Below are 12,480 nucleotides of genomic sequence, written 5' to 3' on the forward strand. Positions count from 1 at the left end.
TTGTTGGCGCCTCAGCGACAGCAACATCGTAGCAGGGACCGGTAGGGCGACAGTTCATTAACACAACTTAAGGAAAACATTTGTTACCAGTCTATTTCGTGAAATATTTTTTTCTGGATTGTAGTCTGTGTGCCAAAACTTCAGTAACTTCAATTCCAACATTTGCATAAAGACGTCTTCCTCTTCCCATCATAAGTGAAAATTCACAAACTGTTAAAACACGTAGGATGTTGACAAAAGGCATCCGAACTTGGTTGTTTCTCGATTTAAAAAATGAAGCAGCTGGACCATGAGGATTGTAGAAATGAAGATCACAGTCTTCTTCATCTATGTTCACTTGCACAACCTCGGCAACCCACCAGTTTTCATCGTAGATGCATGCGACAAAATCTCTTTCTTTAATTCCTTGTGGTTTCACCGAGATGAAATGGGAGTCCGATGTGTGCTCGACCGTCACATCCTCGTATTTCACTGATTTGGATGTGATAAAACATCTAATACATCCTCGAACTTCAAGTGGTAAAAATCTATGCTTCTGTCTTGTTCCTGGGACTGTTTTAGCATTTTTGAATCTATTTTCCAGAAATGCTTCATTTGAAACTATTTCTTCTTTTTTCACACATAAAAAAGAAATTCCATTAATATTTTCTTGACAAAAGGCAAACATATCTTCTGCAGTTAATATCTGACCGGCTGTGGTTCTTAAGGTGTTTGACGGTCCCACCACTGCCATCGCATGGACTTTTACCATGTAATGTACTAAAGAAGTTCCATTCAGCTTGAAGGTGGAAGTCAATCTCATGATAGAAGAGGTTTATTAGGTTTTTATTTTATTTTTGTACTGGGCCTCTGCACCATCTGAAAATCATATAACTTTATTTATTTGTGGAAAATCCTCTTTCAATTTAACGATCAGTTTTTGTTGAAAAGCTTAAATGGTAGCTGTTGTATGCTCCAAACAGTCACTTATGAAGCAAAAACATCTGGATTCCACCGAGCCTTTCATCTGATCCCTGTAATATCAGATAAAAGGTTGAAGGGTAGCCTGATCATTCACCCAATGGAATCCTTGAATGGCATCTTGCACAAGAAAGGTAAAGTAAAGTTCTCTGAAAAATCCGCAAAAACAATTCCTTCAATCAAATCCAAGTTATCTATTTAAGTTTTGAGGTAAGCAGATTGAGTTTTTGCTACAAAATGATGTCTCTTTAGGTTCGTCAGCTTTGTAATTAGATCCTCAATATCGTTGTCTTAATAGTAAAAACCTCGTATCTCCATTTTAGTAACTTTTCAGGATGAACAAAAAACTGTTTTATTCAAAAATTTTAAGATGTTTAATTGCCTGTATGAAATATAAACGTCATGTAACATCTAGAAATAATATTTTGAGATGAAAATATTTCCCAGGTTATTCATTTTTAGTATACTGGAGTTACGAGATTTGACTGAACACATTTTTGGAGTTAGCTGGTTTGCAATTGGAGTTACGTGGTTCTCTGTTACAGTTACATGGAGTTACGTGGTAAAGATATGACTATAAAATGGGCATGGATGAAATTAAAATGCTGTATTTACAGTATTTCACTAGATTTCACTATGTTTTTAAAGCAGTTTTTGGCAGAGAAAAAAAGTAACAATTACAAAACACTACACTGTATTACACTGTATTACAATAATGCAGTACATAAAAACACTGAAGATAACCCAAAGATAAAACAAATGGCTGATAAAGTAATTACACACACATCATTGCTTTACTCTACAATATAGTGCACTACCACAAAGTGTCCGTACAGACATTTATTTCTTATTTAAATGTATTTACAGTATCAGTTATATACTTTCCTATTGTTTGAATTAACCTTCTCTCGTGTCAATGCATTTTTACGAGCACGCTATTGTTGTATTACCTTAACTTGAAAAACACTATAGGTCTAACCTGAAAACAAGAACTTATAATAAGTATTTTGAACCTTATTATTATGAACTTATTTTTCCTATGTATTGTTGGAAGTCCTGCTGATTTTTCATGTATGTTTCATCCTGTTCACATTTTTTTATTTGAAATCTTATTGTTTTTCGAGCTATTACTTACCTGTGATTTAACACTATTGTTGTGACCGAAGGCCATGAGATGCTGCTCTGGATCTCCCAGACAGGGTCTTCACGGGATTCGGCAGCACCGGAACAGGAAGTAGATTAAAAATTTAAAAAAGAAGTTTTTCTGGCGTTACCGCGTATAGGCTGAGGCCTAACGCCTTGGTGATTAAAATCTATAAAATATGGTTTTCTTGCATTGTTGCTTATATGGTGTAGGTGTAATGTAAAATTGTGCATCTCGACCCAGACATCGACAGTGAGTAAAGTTGTTCTGGTACTAAGAAAATCATTTTAGATGCAAATTGACTTGAGTTTCACTACTATTAAAGGTACGCCATAAGCAAATAGTGTCGCCATTGTATTAAGCAAGGGGCTTATACTAAAAGTGATTTTACGCCCGCATTAATTCTTGAACTGTACCGTCATGTAAACTTTGTAACCTTTAAACATTATTTGGAACGAAGATCAAATATTTTTGGCTGTTTTTAAAGAGAAGTACGTTTTCCGAACACTCAGAGGTCCTTCAGATCGATTTAAAATTTCTTCTACTGAGTAATGCCGTGTGCCTTAAGTAACTATTATTTTCTGTTTTCGTTAAAACTATCTCTTTGAAGTTAAACTACAAACATTTGTAATTTATCTATGCCTCCGTAACTCCCAATGAGTTTAGCTACAATTAGACTCCAGAAGGGATTGATCACATGTAAATTTTAAATATTCAAAATAATTATAATATTTTTTTTTGCTCAGAAATAAAGCCTATAAAATATAATAAATTTTCTACTAATTCTCAACTACGTCATACACCAAAGAGAATTGTAAACTTATTGTAAGATTTTTATGCTTATTAATCTTAATACTGTTTAAATAAGATTTTCAAGGTTTTCAGTAAGCAGTGTTTGGTTTTATGTGTCAGTGTTTTGTCGTTAGTGAAAGTGTTTGCTGTGTTTTGCCTCCTGTTTACAGTCATTTTATATACCATTTCCACCTTCACAACTATATTTTCATTCAGACTGCTCCTAATTTTAAATAATAAATCTTCCACCATTAAATATTTTTGTTTCTCTCATCATAATCCTCTTGTTATTTCCTTTTCTAACTGCATTCCTACAAGTATACCATAGTCTAGGGTGCCATAGCATACTGACCACATCCCCTACAGCTTATCTGCAACAGGAGTCATTTGTTGTTGGCTCATTTATTTTAATGTATCTAGTGTTCAAGGGTTTTTGTAAAAATTAGTTTTAAATGTTTCAACGAGTCATCAACACCACAGATTAAACATTTTCTTCACCTTTGGTATCACCCACCATACTTAAGTATTAATTCTGTGAGCTGGAGTATAAGGTTAAGTTCCGAGCTCAGAAAAAATATCAAAATATACATAGGAGGAGGGGACTGCTCAATAGTAATTTATATTTTATAAAACAACTAGATGTGTTTGAAATATTATTCATAATTTCTTAGAAATATTCTGTTGCTGCACGTGGAGGGGAAATTTCTTATTAAAAAAATTAGGTCGTACATATCAAGCTATAGAGAAGGCAAAACATAAAAGTGAATTACGTATTACACAACATAAACATACTAGAAATTTTTTCTACCGAAGCAATTGGAGTGAAGAGAATATTAAAATACAGTCCTTGCTTGGTATTCTTAAAAGTTTTTGCACTTCATCATAGTGTAAAAACATTTTTACAACATAAAAATATTTAATGGAAGTTACTCAAGGTATTAGAACATTAGTTTCCTTCAAGCATCATGAGGTAATGCATCATAAAAACTATGGTAATCTAATGGTAAGGATTTCTTCAGTTCTTGCAAATGTACGTACTTCACTTTTCTTAAATTTAGTTTTTTTTTATACAGCCTAGGGAAATCATCAACAATTTGCATGTTATGTGAACTCTTACGAGCTGGCAGTGGCAAGAGAGCACCTGAAAACTTTAACGTGTAGCTTATTGTTCCAGTTGGGCTGTACTGCAAGGCTCTGAGGTCTGTAACTGTAGGATCTCCTACAAGTTTACCTGGCCTAATTGTTTTATAAATAATTGCATTATCAAAGGACTTAAAAAAGTCATGTAAGGTCGTGGATTTAAACTGGCTTTGGCGCACACACCAACATAATCAGCTGGTACATTGATGACTTTGTTCTGAAGTTGCCTCACGATCATGGAATGCATGGATTCCATTTGTGTGTGCCCCTTTTCTAGGTACTTTTGCTCAATGACAATGTCGTGTTTCGTGGCTAGATGTAACAAAACATTTGATAATGTAACATTCCGGTTTTGGTAATTACATCCACCACTATAGAGAATAATTTTCTTAGAGCCATTCCGAAGAGGCATTTGGGAAACAATGAAATCCCAAATAATGCTATGCTAGAGAACACATGAGCAGTTAGAGCATCCTCACATTCATGCCAAATATAGCAATACCCTTCATAAGTTTTGAGATCAAATATAGTAAAGTTGTGTACTGCCAGCTTACTTTTGTAATACAAAGTGGAAATATTAGATTTTGGTGAGAGGAGAAGTGACTGTAAATCCATCGTGTATACATGCTCTTCATCTCGTTTATCTTTTTCCTTTTCATTCCTGGCAGCTTCTTTTCTTTCTTGATGTTTGAAAAAGGTTTCTTGATTAACGTGCCCTAATTTGTAGCCATGACAGGTTTCACATTCATCCTTTGTTAGAGACAATAAAATTCATTGAAAGTTTGTTTTTGTTAAGTTGGCAAAAAGTGTAAACAAGGAGGTTACAGAAAGAGTAATAAAACAAGGGTGCCGAAAAATGGAATGAATTAGTTTTTTTGATGTACCGTTTTAATAAAACATTTAACAGTTTATGGGCCCAGTACCAATGCCCTAGTTATTGAATAAGTAACTGGGCCGTACGGTTATTGAATAAGTAACCAAATTGTGATCGGTGAAATAGGTGAGTCGCGCGGAAGCTCGATAAATTCTTAGGACAGGCACGTATTTGTTCCGCATCCAAAATGGAGTTTGAAAATCCCAGACTCGTGAAATTGGTGTACGAAAATAACTGGAGTGTGTGGAAATTCCAGTTGGTCGTTATCTTGAAATCAAGAGATTTATATGGGGTAGTGTCAGGAAGTGAGGTTAAACCATCCAAAGTGGACAATATTTCTGAGACAGAGTTTCAAAAACGCTTGAAGTTGTGGACCTGCCGCGATAGTAAAGCTCAAGAGATAATCGTAACGCAGTTGGAAGAAGGTCCCATGAAACATCTGTTAACATGCGAGTCAGCAAATGAAATTTGGGTAAAATTGTTATCTGTTTACAAGCAACAATCTCAGGTAAGCCTGCATCAATTACAACATAAGTTTTTCAACACAAAGTATGAGGGTGAAGGTATAGCAATCTTCATATCAAAGTTGCAAGAGTTAGCAGCTCGTCTGAAACAGCATGGGGAGAAAATCTGAGCAAATGCTCATGACTAAAATTATCGTAACTTTGCCACCTAAGTATAAGCATTTTGTGTCAGTGTGGGAGTCGGTCGCTGTTAAGGATCAGAAGCTAACGGAATTGACATCTAGGTTATTAATTGAAGAGGAATGAACAGGAGACAAGTCCTCTGTAGAAGGTGCTTTGGTGTCTAAAAGATTTACTAGGCCTAATCACCTCAAGTGCCACGGATGTGGCAAGCTGGGTCATGTTAAAGCAAACTGCTTTCAAAACAAAAATAGAGTAGAAAGTGATAAAGGCAAACTTGTGTGTTTCTATTGTAAAAAGGCAGGACACTTCATCAAAGACTGCAAATTAAGGATTGCTAAAGAAATGGGAAAAGGTTATAATAGTGGCTCTCAGAACAATACATTCACAAATGCATTCATAAGTGCTGCATTGATAGGGGAAAGTTTGGGTTCAGAGGACTGGTATGTCGATAGTGGAGCCTCGGAACATATGTGCTCACAAAGGATCCTGTATTCAGAATTTAAATGCTTAGAGGAAAAAAAACATATAGTAATAGGCAATGGCTCAAGGTTAGTTGCAGAAGGGATTGGAAGTGTGAAGGTAGAAGCATTCAATGGGGATTCTTGGGTGAGCTCCGAGTTACGAGAAGTATTATACATCCCAGACATTAAATTCAATCTGTTCTCAGTAGGTGCTGCCCTGAGAAAAGGCTATGAAATGACTTGGAATGAAGAAAAATGTGAGTTTGTTAAGAGTAATGAAGTTTGTGCCATTGGACTGCAGCAAGGGAAATTATACAAAATGATGTTCAAGCACGTATTTGAGTCTGCAGTACCTTGTTTAGGCTCTGAGAAAATAGGCACGCTGTGTGAATGGCATGAAAAACTAGTGCATCAGAATGTAAAACAAGTGAAATCAGTTCTCCAAAGGCATCATATAGCCGTTGCAGTCCCTGACAATTTTTTCTGTGAACTGTGTGTTAAAGGAAAGCAACACAAGCAGCCTTTTCCCTCGAGCACAACCAAGACAGCAGATACCTGTGAAATAATTAATGTGGACATTTGTGGGCCGATGGAGTCAACTTCTATAGGAGGGTCCAGGTACTTCTTGCTGATCGTTGAGGATTTTAGTAAATACAGATTTGCGTATTTCCTGAAACACAAATCTGAAGCTGTAGAGAAACTTAAAGTCTTTTTGCAGTTAGCCAAAACCGATACAGGGAATGATGTAAAAATACTAAGAACAAGAAACGACACAGAGCTAGTGAGTAAGGAAGCAACAAGAGTGGCTGAAAACATGGGAATTCGGCACCAGAAGGCTGCTCCGTACTGCCCAGAACAGAATGGGAAGGTGGAGCGCGAGATGCGAACTATAGTTGAAGCGGCTAGAACAATTCTGCAGGCGAAAAATCTGGAAAAGCATTTGTGGGCTGAGGCAGTGAACACTGCTGTCTATGTAATTAATAGAACAGGGTTGAGCTCCTTAAAAGGAAAAAGTCCGTATGAAGTGTGGTTTGACTCGAATGCAGACATAAAACAGCAGTATTCGGCTCAGAAGTCTATACCCACGTGCCCAAAGAAAAAAGGAAGAAGTGGGATTCCAAGTGCATTAAGGGAATATTTGTGGGCTACCAAGAAATCTCAAAAGCCTTCAGAGTTTACATTCCTAGCCAAAGAAATAGAAATCACAAGAAATATTGTCTTCAGGCAGGAAACAAGCTACACAAAAGAAGTGGTAGTACAAGGTAATGAAAGCTACATAAATGTGCCGGACACTGGAGAGAAAATAAATGCAGACACTCAAGAAGATCTCTATCAGTCAGAAGAAGAGGAGGAAGAGTTGAAGGGTTTTGAGCAAAAGAAAGACACAGTTGTAGTGAGTGAATGTAGTGAACCACCTCTGCACACTAGATCTGAGGCCTCCACAGAGTCTATAGTTACCAATTGTAGTTCAGGTGAAGAACAAGTTACTAAAAATAATCAGAAGAAAGACTGTCTAAGGGATCACAAAGGTTAAAAAAAACCTCAAAGGCTCAGTGATTATGAAACTGGTTTATGTTTATTGACTGAACCCCTTAGTTACCAAGAGGCCATGGAGAGTAGTGAGAGTGAAATGTGGAAATGTGCTATCGACACTGAGTTGAAATCTATTGAAGAAAACAATACATGGACTGAAGTGGAGACCCCGGAGAATTGTCAAATAAAAGGATGCAAGTGGGTATTCAAAATAAAATATGATCTGAATGGAAAACCGACGCAATATAAAGCAAGGCTGGTTGCAAAGGAATTTGAGCAGAAGAATATTTTAGATCTAGGAGAAATCTACGCGCCAGTCGCAAAATTGGGAACAGTGAGAATTTTGCTGTCGATTGCAAATCAGCTGGACATGCCAATTTATCAGATGGACGTACAAAGTGCATTCTTGTATGCAAATATTGAAGAGGAAGTTTTCCTGGCTAAACAAGAAGGAATGAAGTGTGATGGAAAAACTGTGTATAGGCTTAACAAGTCTATCTATGGTTTGAAAAAATCCCCAAAACATTGGAATGAGAAATTTAATGAAGTGATAGTGCAAGAGAAATTTCAAAGGTCTAAACACGACTATTGTTTGTATGTGAAAACATCTTCAAAGTTTAAAATATACATGCTTCTGTATGTAGATTATCTACTAATAGTAGGGAATATCGAGAAGGAATTTCTAAAGCTGAAAGAAAAATTGAAGGAAAACTTTAAGATGAAAGATCTCAGGGAAGCATCAAATTACCTGGGAATATGCATCTCTCGAGACAGAAAATCGGGGACCCTAAAAATAAACCAGACTCATTTCCTAAAAACAGTCTTAGCAAAGTATGGAATAGAAGACTGCAGACCTGTAGCAACCCCGATGGATCCTTCCTTCAAAATGTGTGTCTGATCTAAGGACTGAAGACAAGGGATTAGAAACAAGCTGATCGGAAGTCTTATGTATGCAGCGGTAGGGTCAAGGCCTGACTTAAGTGCTACAATCAGCTTGTTAAGCAGACATCAGACCAGTGCGAGCGATCAGTTGTGGGCAGCATTAAAATGGGTTTTACGTTATGTCAAAGGAACCCTAGGACTGTCACTCGTGTACAAACATCAAGAGAAAACCTCAGGGGTGCAAGCATATGTGGATGCTGATTGGGGTGGTGACCTAGAAGACCGAAAATCAACATCAGGGTTTGTGTTTCAAGTTCACGGCTGTACAGTGACATGGGCATCAAAGAAGCAACCCATAGTGGCACTCTCATCAACAGAGGCTGAGTATATGGCTTTAAGCTCATCTGCATCTGAGGCTTGTTGGATGATAGGAATTCTGGGAGACCTTGGTGTTTTTCAGGCAGGTGAGTCAGTGCTCATCTACGAGGACAACCAGGCAGCCATCAGAGTAGCAAAGAATCCCGAAAACCATAAAAGACTGAAACACGTGGACATTCGACACCACTTTATAAGGGAAAAAATCGCTGAGGGAATCATAAAAGTTATGTATGTCAGTACCCATGACCAAGTTGCTGATGGACTCACAAAAACACTTAGCAGACCTCCATTCCTCAAATTTGTAAAATGTCTTGGACTGGAAAATTGTGAACCAACACTGAATAGTAACTGTTCAATATATTTTGAGTAAACTTAATATAACCTGGTTAGATCATTTAAAGGGTAGCATTCAATTTATGACAGTGTAATTTTATTGAGGGGGGGTGTTAGAGACAATAAAATTCATTGAAAGTTTGTTTTTGTTAAGTTGGCAAAAAGTGTAAACAAGGAGGTTACAGAAAGAGTAATAAAACAAGGGTGCCGAAAAATGGAATGAATTAGTTTTTTTGATGTACCGTTTTAATAAAACATTTAACATCCTTTTTAGGTCTATACAGAGCCAAATTAATATCATCAAAAGCGTGATAAAACGTACAGCTTGACAAAGGTTTCACATTCTTTTCTTTACACCATTCTTTGCAATAAGTAACATACAATACCACTGAAACGGCACAGTCGGACATGCCTAGAACCTACATAAAGAAGATTGGACCCAGTCAATTATTCAAGTATTCGGAAGCTGCTATGGCAAGGGCCATCAGAGATGTACAAGAAAGTGTGAGTAGTATTCGTGCAGCGGCAGAAAAACATAACGTCCCTAAAAGCACACTGGCTGACAAAGTAAAAGGTAAACATTTGATGAAACATGGGAGGCCTACAGCTCTCAGTAATGATGAAGAAGCAGAGTTAGTGAGAGGTCTAATGATTTCTACTGAATGGGGTTTTCCACTTACACCATCAGATGCCTCTGATATAGTTCAGTCTTATTTGAACAGGTAAGGTAAAAGTGAAAAACAATTTAACGACAACCGCCCTGGTCGTGAATGGGTATCTCAGTTACTTAAGCAACACCCTCAGCTGTCCGTTCGGTTGTATGAAAATGTAAAGCATGTTCGCGCTGAAATATCAACAGAAATAGTGAATGCATATTTCAACCACTTAGAACAAACACTCGCAGACATTCCACCGGCCAACATTGTCAACTATGACGAAACAAACTTTACGGACGACCCGGGAAATGAACGTGTGATTGTTAGACGGGGAACTCGGCACCCGGAGCATGTTATTGACACTTCTAAAATCTCTACCAGTGTCATGATGGCAGTTGCAGGTAATGGAACATTACTTCCTCCTTATGTAGTTTACAAAGTACATATGTATATCCGACATGGGTAGAAAGTGGGATTGAAGGGTCCTGCTACAACAGCAACAAATTGGTTGGTTTGACATGGAACTGTTTGAAGACTGGTTCATGACAATTTGCTTCGCCTATTTGCGGAAACTGGAAGGACGAAAAGCTGTCTTGGGTGACAACCTTGCCAGTCACATTTCAGTACAGGTAGTAAGGGTGTGTGAAGAAAATGCCATTGCATTTATTCTTCTCCCACATAACTCCACACATCTGATCCAGCCATTGGATGTATCGTTCTTTCGTCCAATGAAACGAGCCTGGCGAGTTGTTCTAAAAGAATGGAAACAACAGCACCGTGGGGTGCTTCCAAAGGCACTATTTCCAAAAATGTTGAAGAAGGCATTGGAACAAGTTGATGCGAATTGCTCCAGTAATATAACGTCAGAATTCAGAGCATGTGGAATCATTCCCTTGAACCGCAATGCTGTGTTACAACGGATGCCAGGCCAATTAGAGGTAAGATCAACAATGGTAGAAGAAAACAACATTCACATGGCAGGCAACTCTTGGACATATTCTTTCGTGCAGCACCTCAAAAAGGCACGTGGTTTTGGTTCAAGCAATGCTTCTCAACCTCAAAAAACAACAGCTGGACGTGGGCAAAGATTGCTTGTGAAACCTGGTCAAAGCGTATGTGAAAAAGATGTGCTAGGGCAGAAGATGAGAAAGAAAATTGTCACCAACGACATCATGACAGATGCAGTAGATGAGGAAATTATAGATGATCCTCAGCATATGGACGAAGATGAACTTGTAAGAGAACCAACAACTGCAGCCAGCACAAGTTTTTAAGTGGTGGACCAGCAGAGAGCAATTGGTCAAGTAGAAAATTAGGACTTTGTGCTTGTCAAGTTCATAACACAAAGTGACCAGCGAGGAAAACTGTATGATGGGCAAGTCATTTCACAACAAGAAGACAATTATGAAGTAACATTCATGAGGAAAAGAAAGAGCAAGAAAGAGGATTATTTTGTCTTTCCTGATGTGCCCACGTTTCTACAAAAAGAAGTGAAATGCCACCAAAAACATTCTGTAAAAAAATTAGCCAAGTCTCGATGGAGCTGCTTGTTTATCTCTATAAAGTAATGAAATCTAGACAAAGTCATACCAAGTCTAAGGTTCCTTACTGCGATTTCTTTATTATTATAGTTAATGTTGTGTGACTTGGCTGTTGAAGGGTACACAAGGGTACAAAACCAGGTGCTCCATGACAATTGCACCAATCTGTCGCCAGAACCGCTACCCATTGACGATGGAAAATTGCCACTTGGAAAACGTTGATTCAATAACCAGTCAATTGTAGGCTTGATAAAGCTGCGTATTTCAATAATACTTATGTGTAGGCGAGCCTGAAACAAACATTATAAAAAATTATTTCCAGTACAGACTGACTTATAATCATTGATAGAAGTCCGTCTGTACGTCTATTTTATGTTAGATCGGTGGTCGATTTGACGCTCCAAAAAGAAGAGAGCAGAAGTCAGCATTGTCAATGCTGAATGCATGTGTTGCACAATCAACAACAGCCTAAAATGATACACTAGCATCCAATTACCTATACCAGTATGGGCTATTATCTCGCTTAACAAACAGATATAACATTACGTGTAAACAAAATTGACTTGTACCCACTAACGTATAAAGAAAGTTCAATGGCCAAGTCACACAACACTAACTATAATAATAAAGAAATTGCAGTAAGGAACCTTAGACTTGGCATGACTTTGTCTAGATTTCATTACTTTTTAGAGATAAACAAGCAGCTCCATCGAGACTTGGCTAATTTTTTTACAGAATGTTTTTGGTGGGATTCTTAATTACAATTTATTCCCTGTTCACATATAATACTGACATTTATCAATAGTATAGCATTTGCAAATGTTTGATAATGTGATAAATTTATTTAATGTTAAAAATTATTTTTTATTAACATTTTTCACTGTACAATGACTGCATTTCATTTATATTAATTAACTAAATGTACTTATTGATTTTCTAACATAAAATAACTGTCCGAGTTTACCGCCTCTTCATCTAAAGTCGGTTTTATACCACTTTCCAGGTATGTCCGACTTTACCCCATAATGTTGGGTAAAGTCGGACACAATAAAAATTATTTAAAAAAATATTTATAGCTTTATTTAAATTATAGAAACAATGTAGACATTTAACCTAAAGCTTGAAGATGTTATATATGA

Source organism: Bacillus rossius, chromosome 5 (assembly GCF_032445375.1).
Source record: "Bacillus rossius redtenbacheri isolate Brsri chromosome 5, Brsri_v3, whole genome shotgun sequence".
Taxonomy (NCBI): Eukaryota; Metazoa; Arthropoda; class Insecta; order Phasmatodea; family Bacillidae; genus Bacillus; species Bacillus rossius.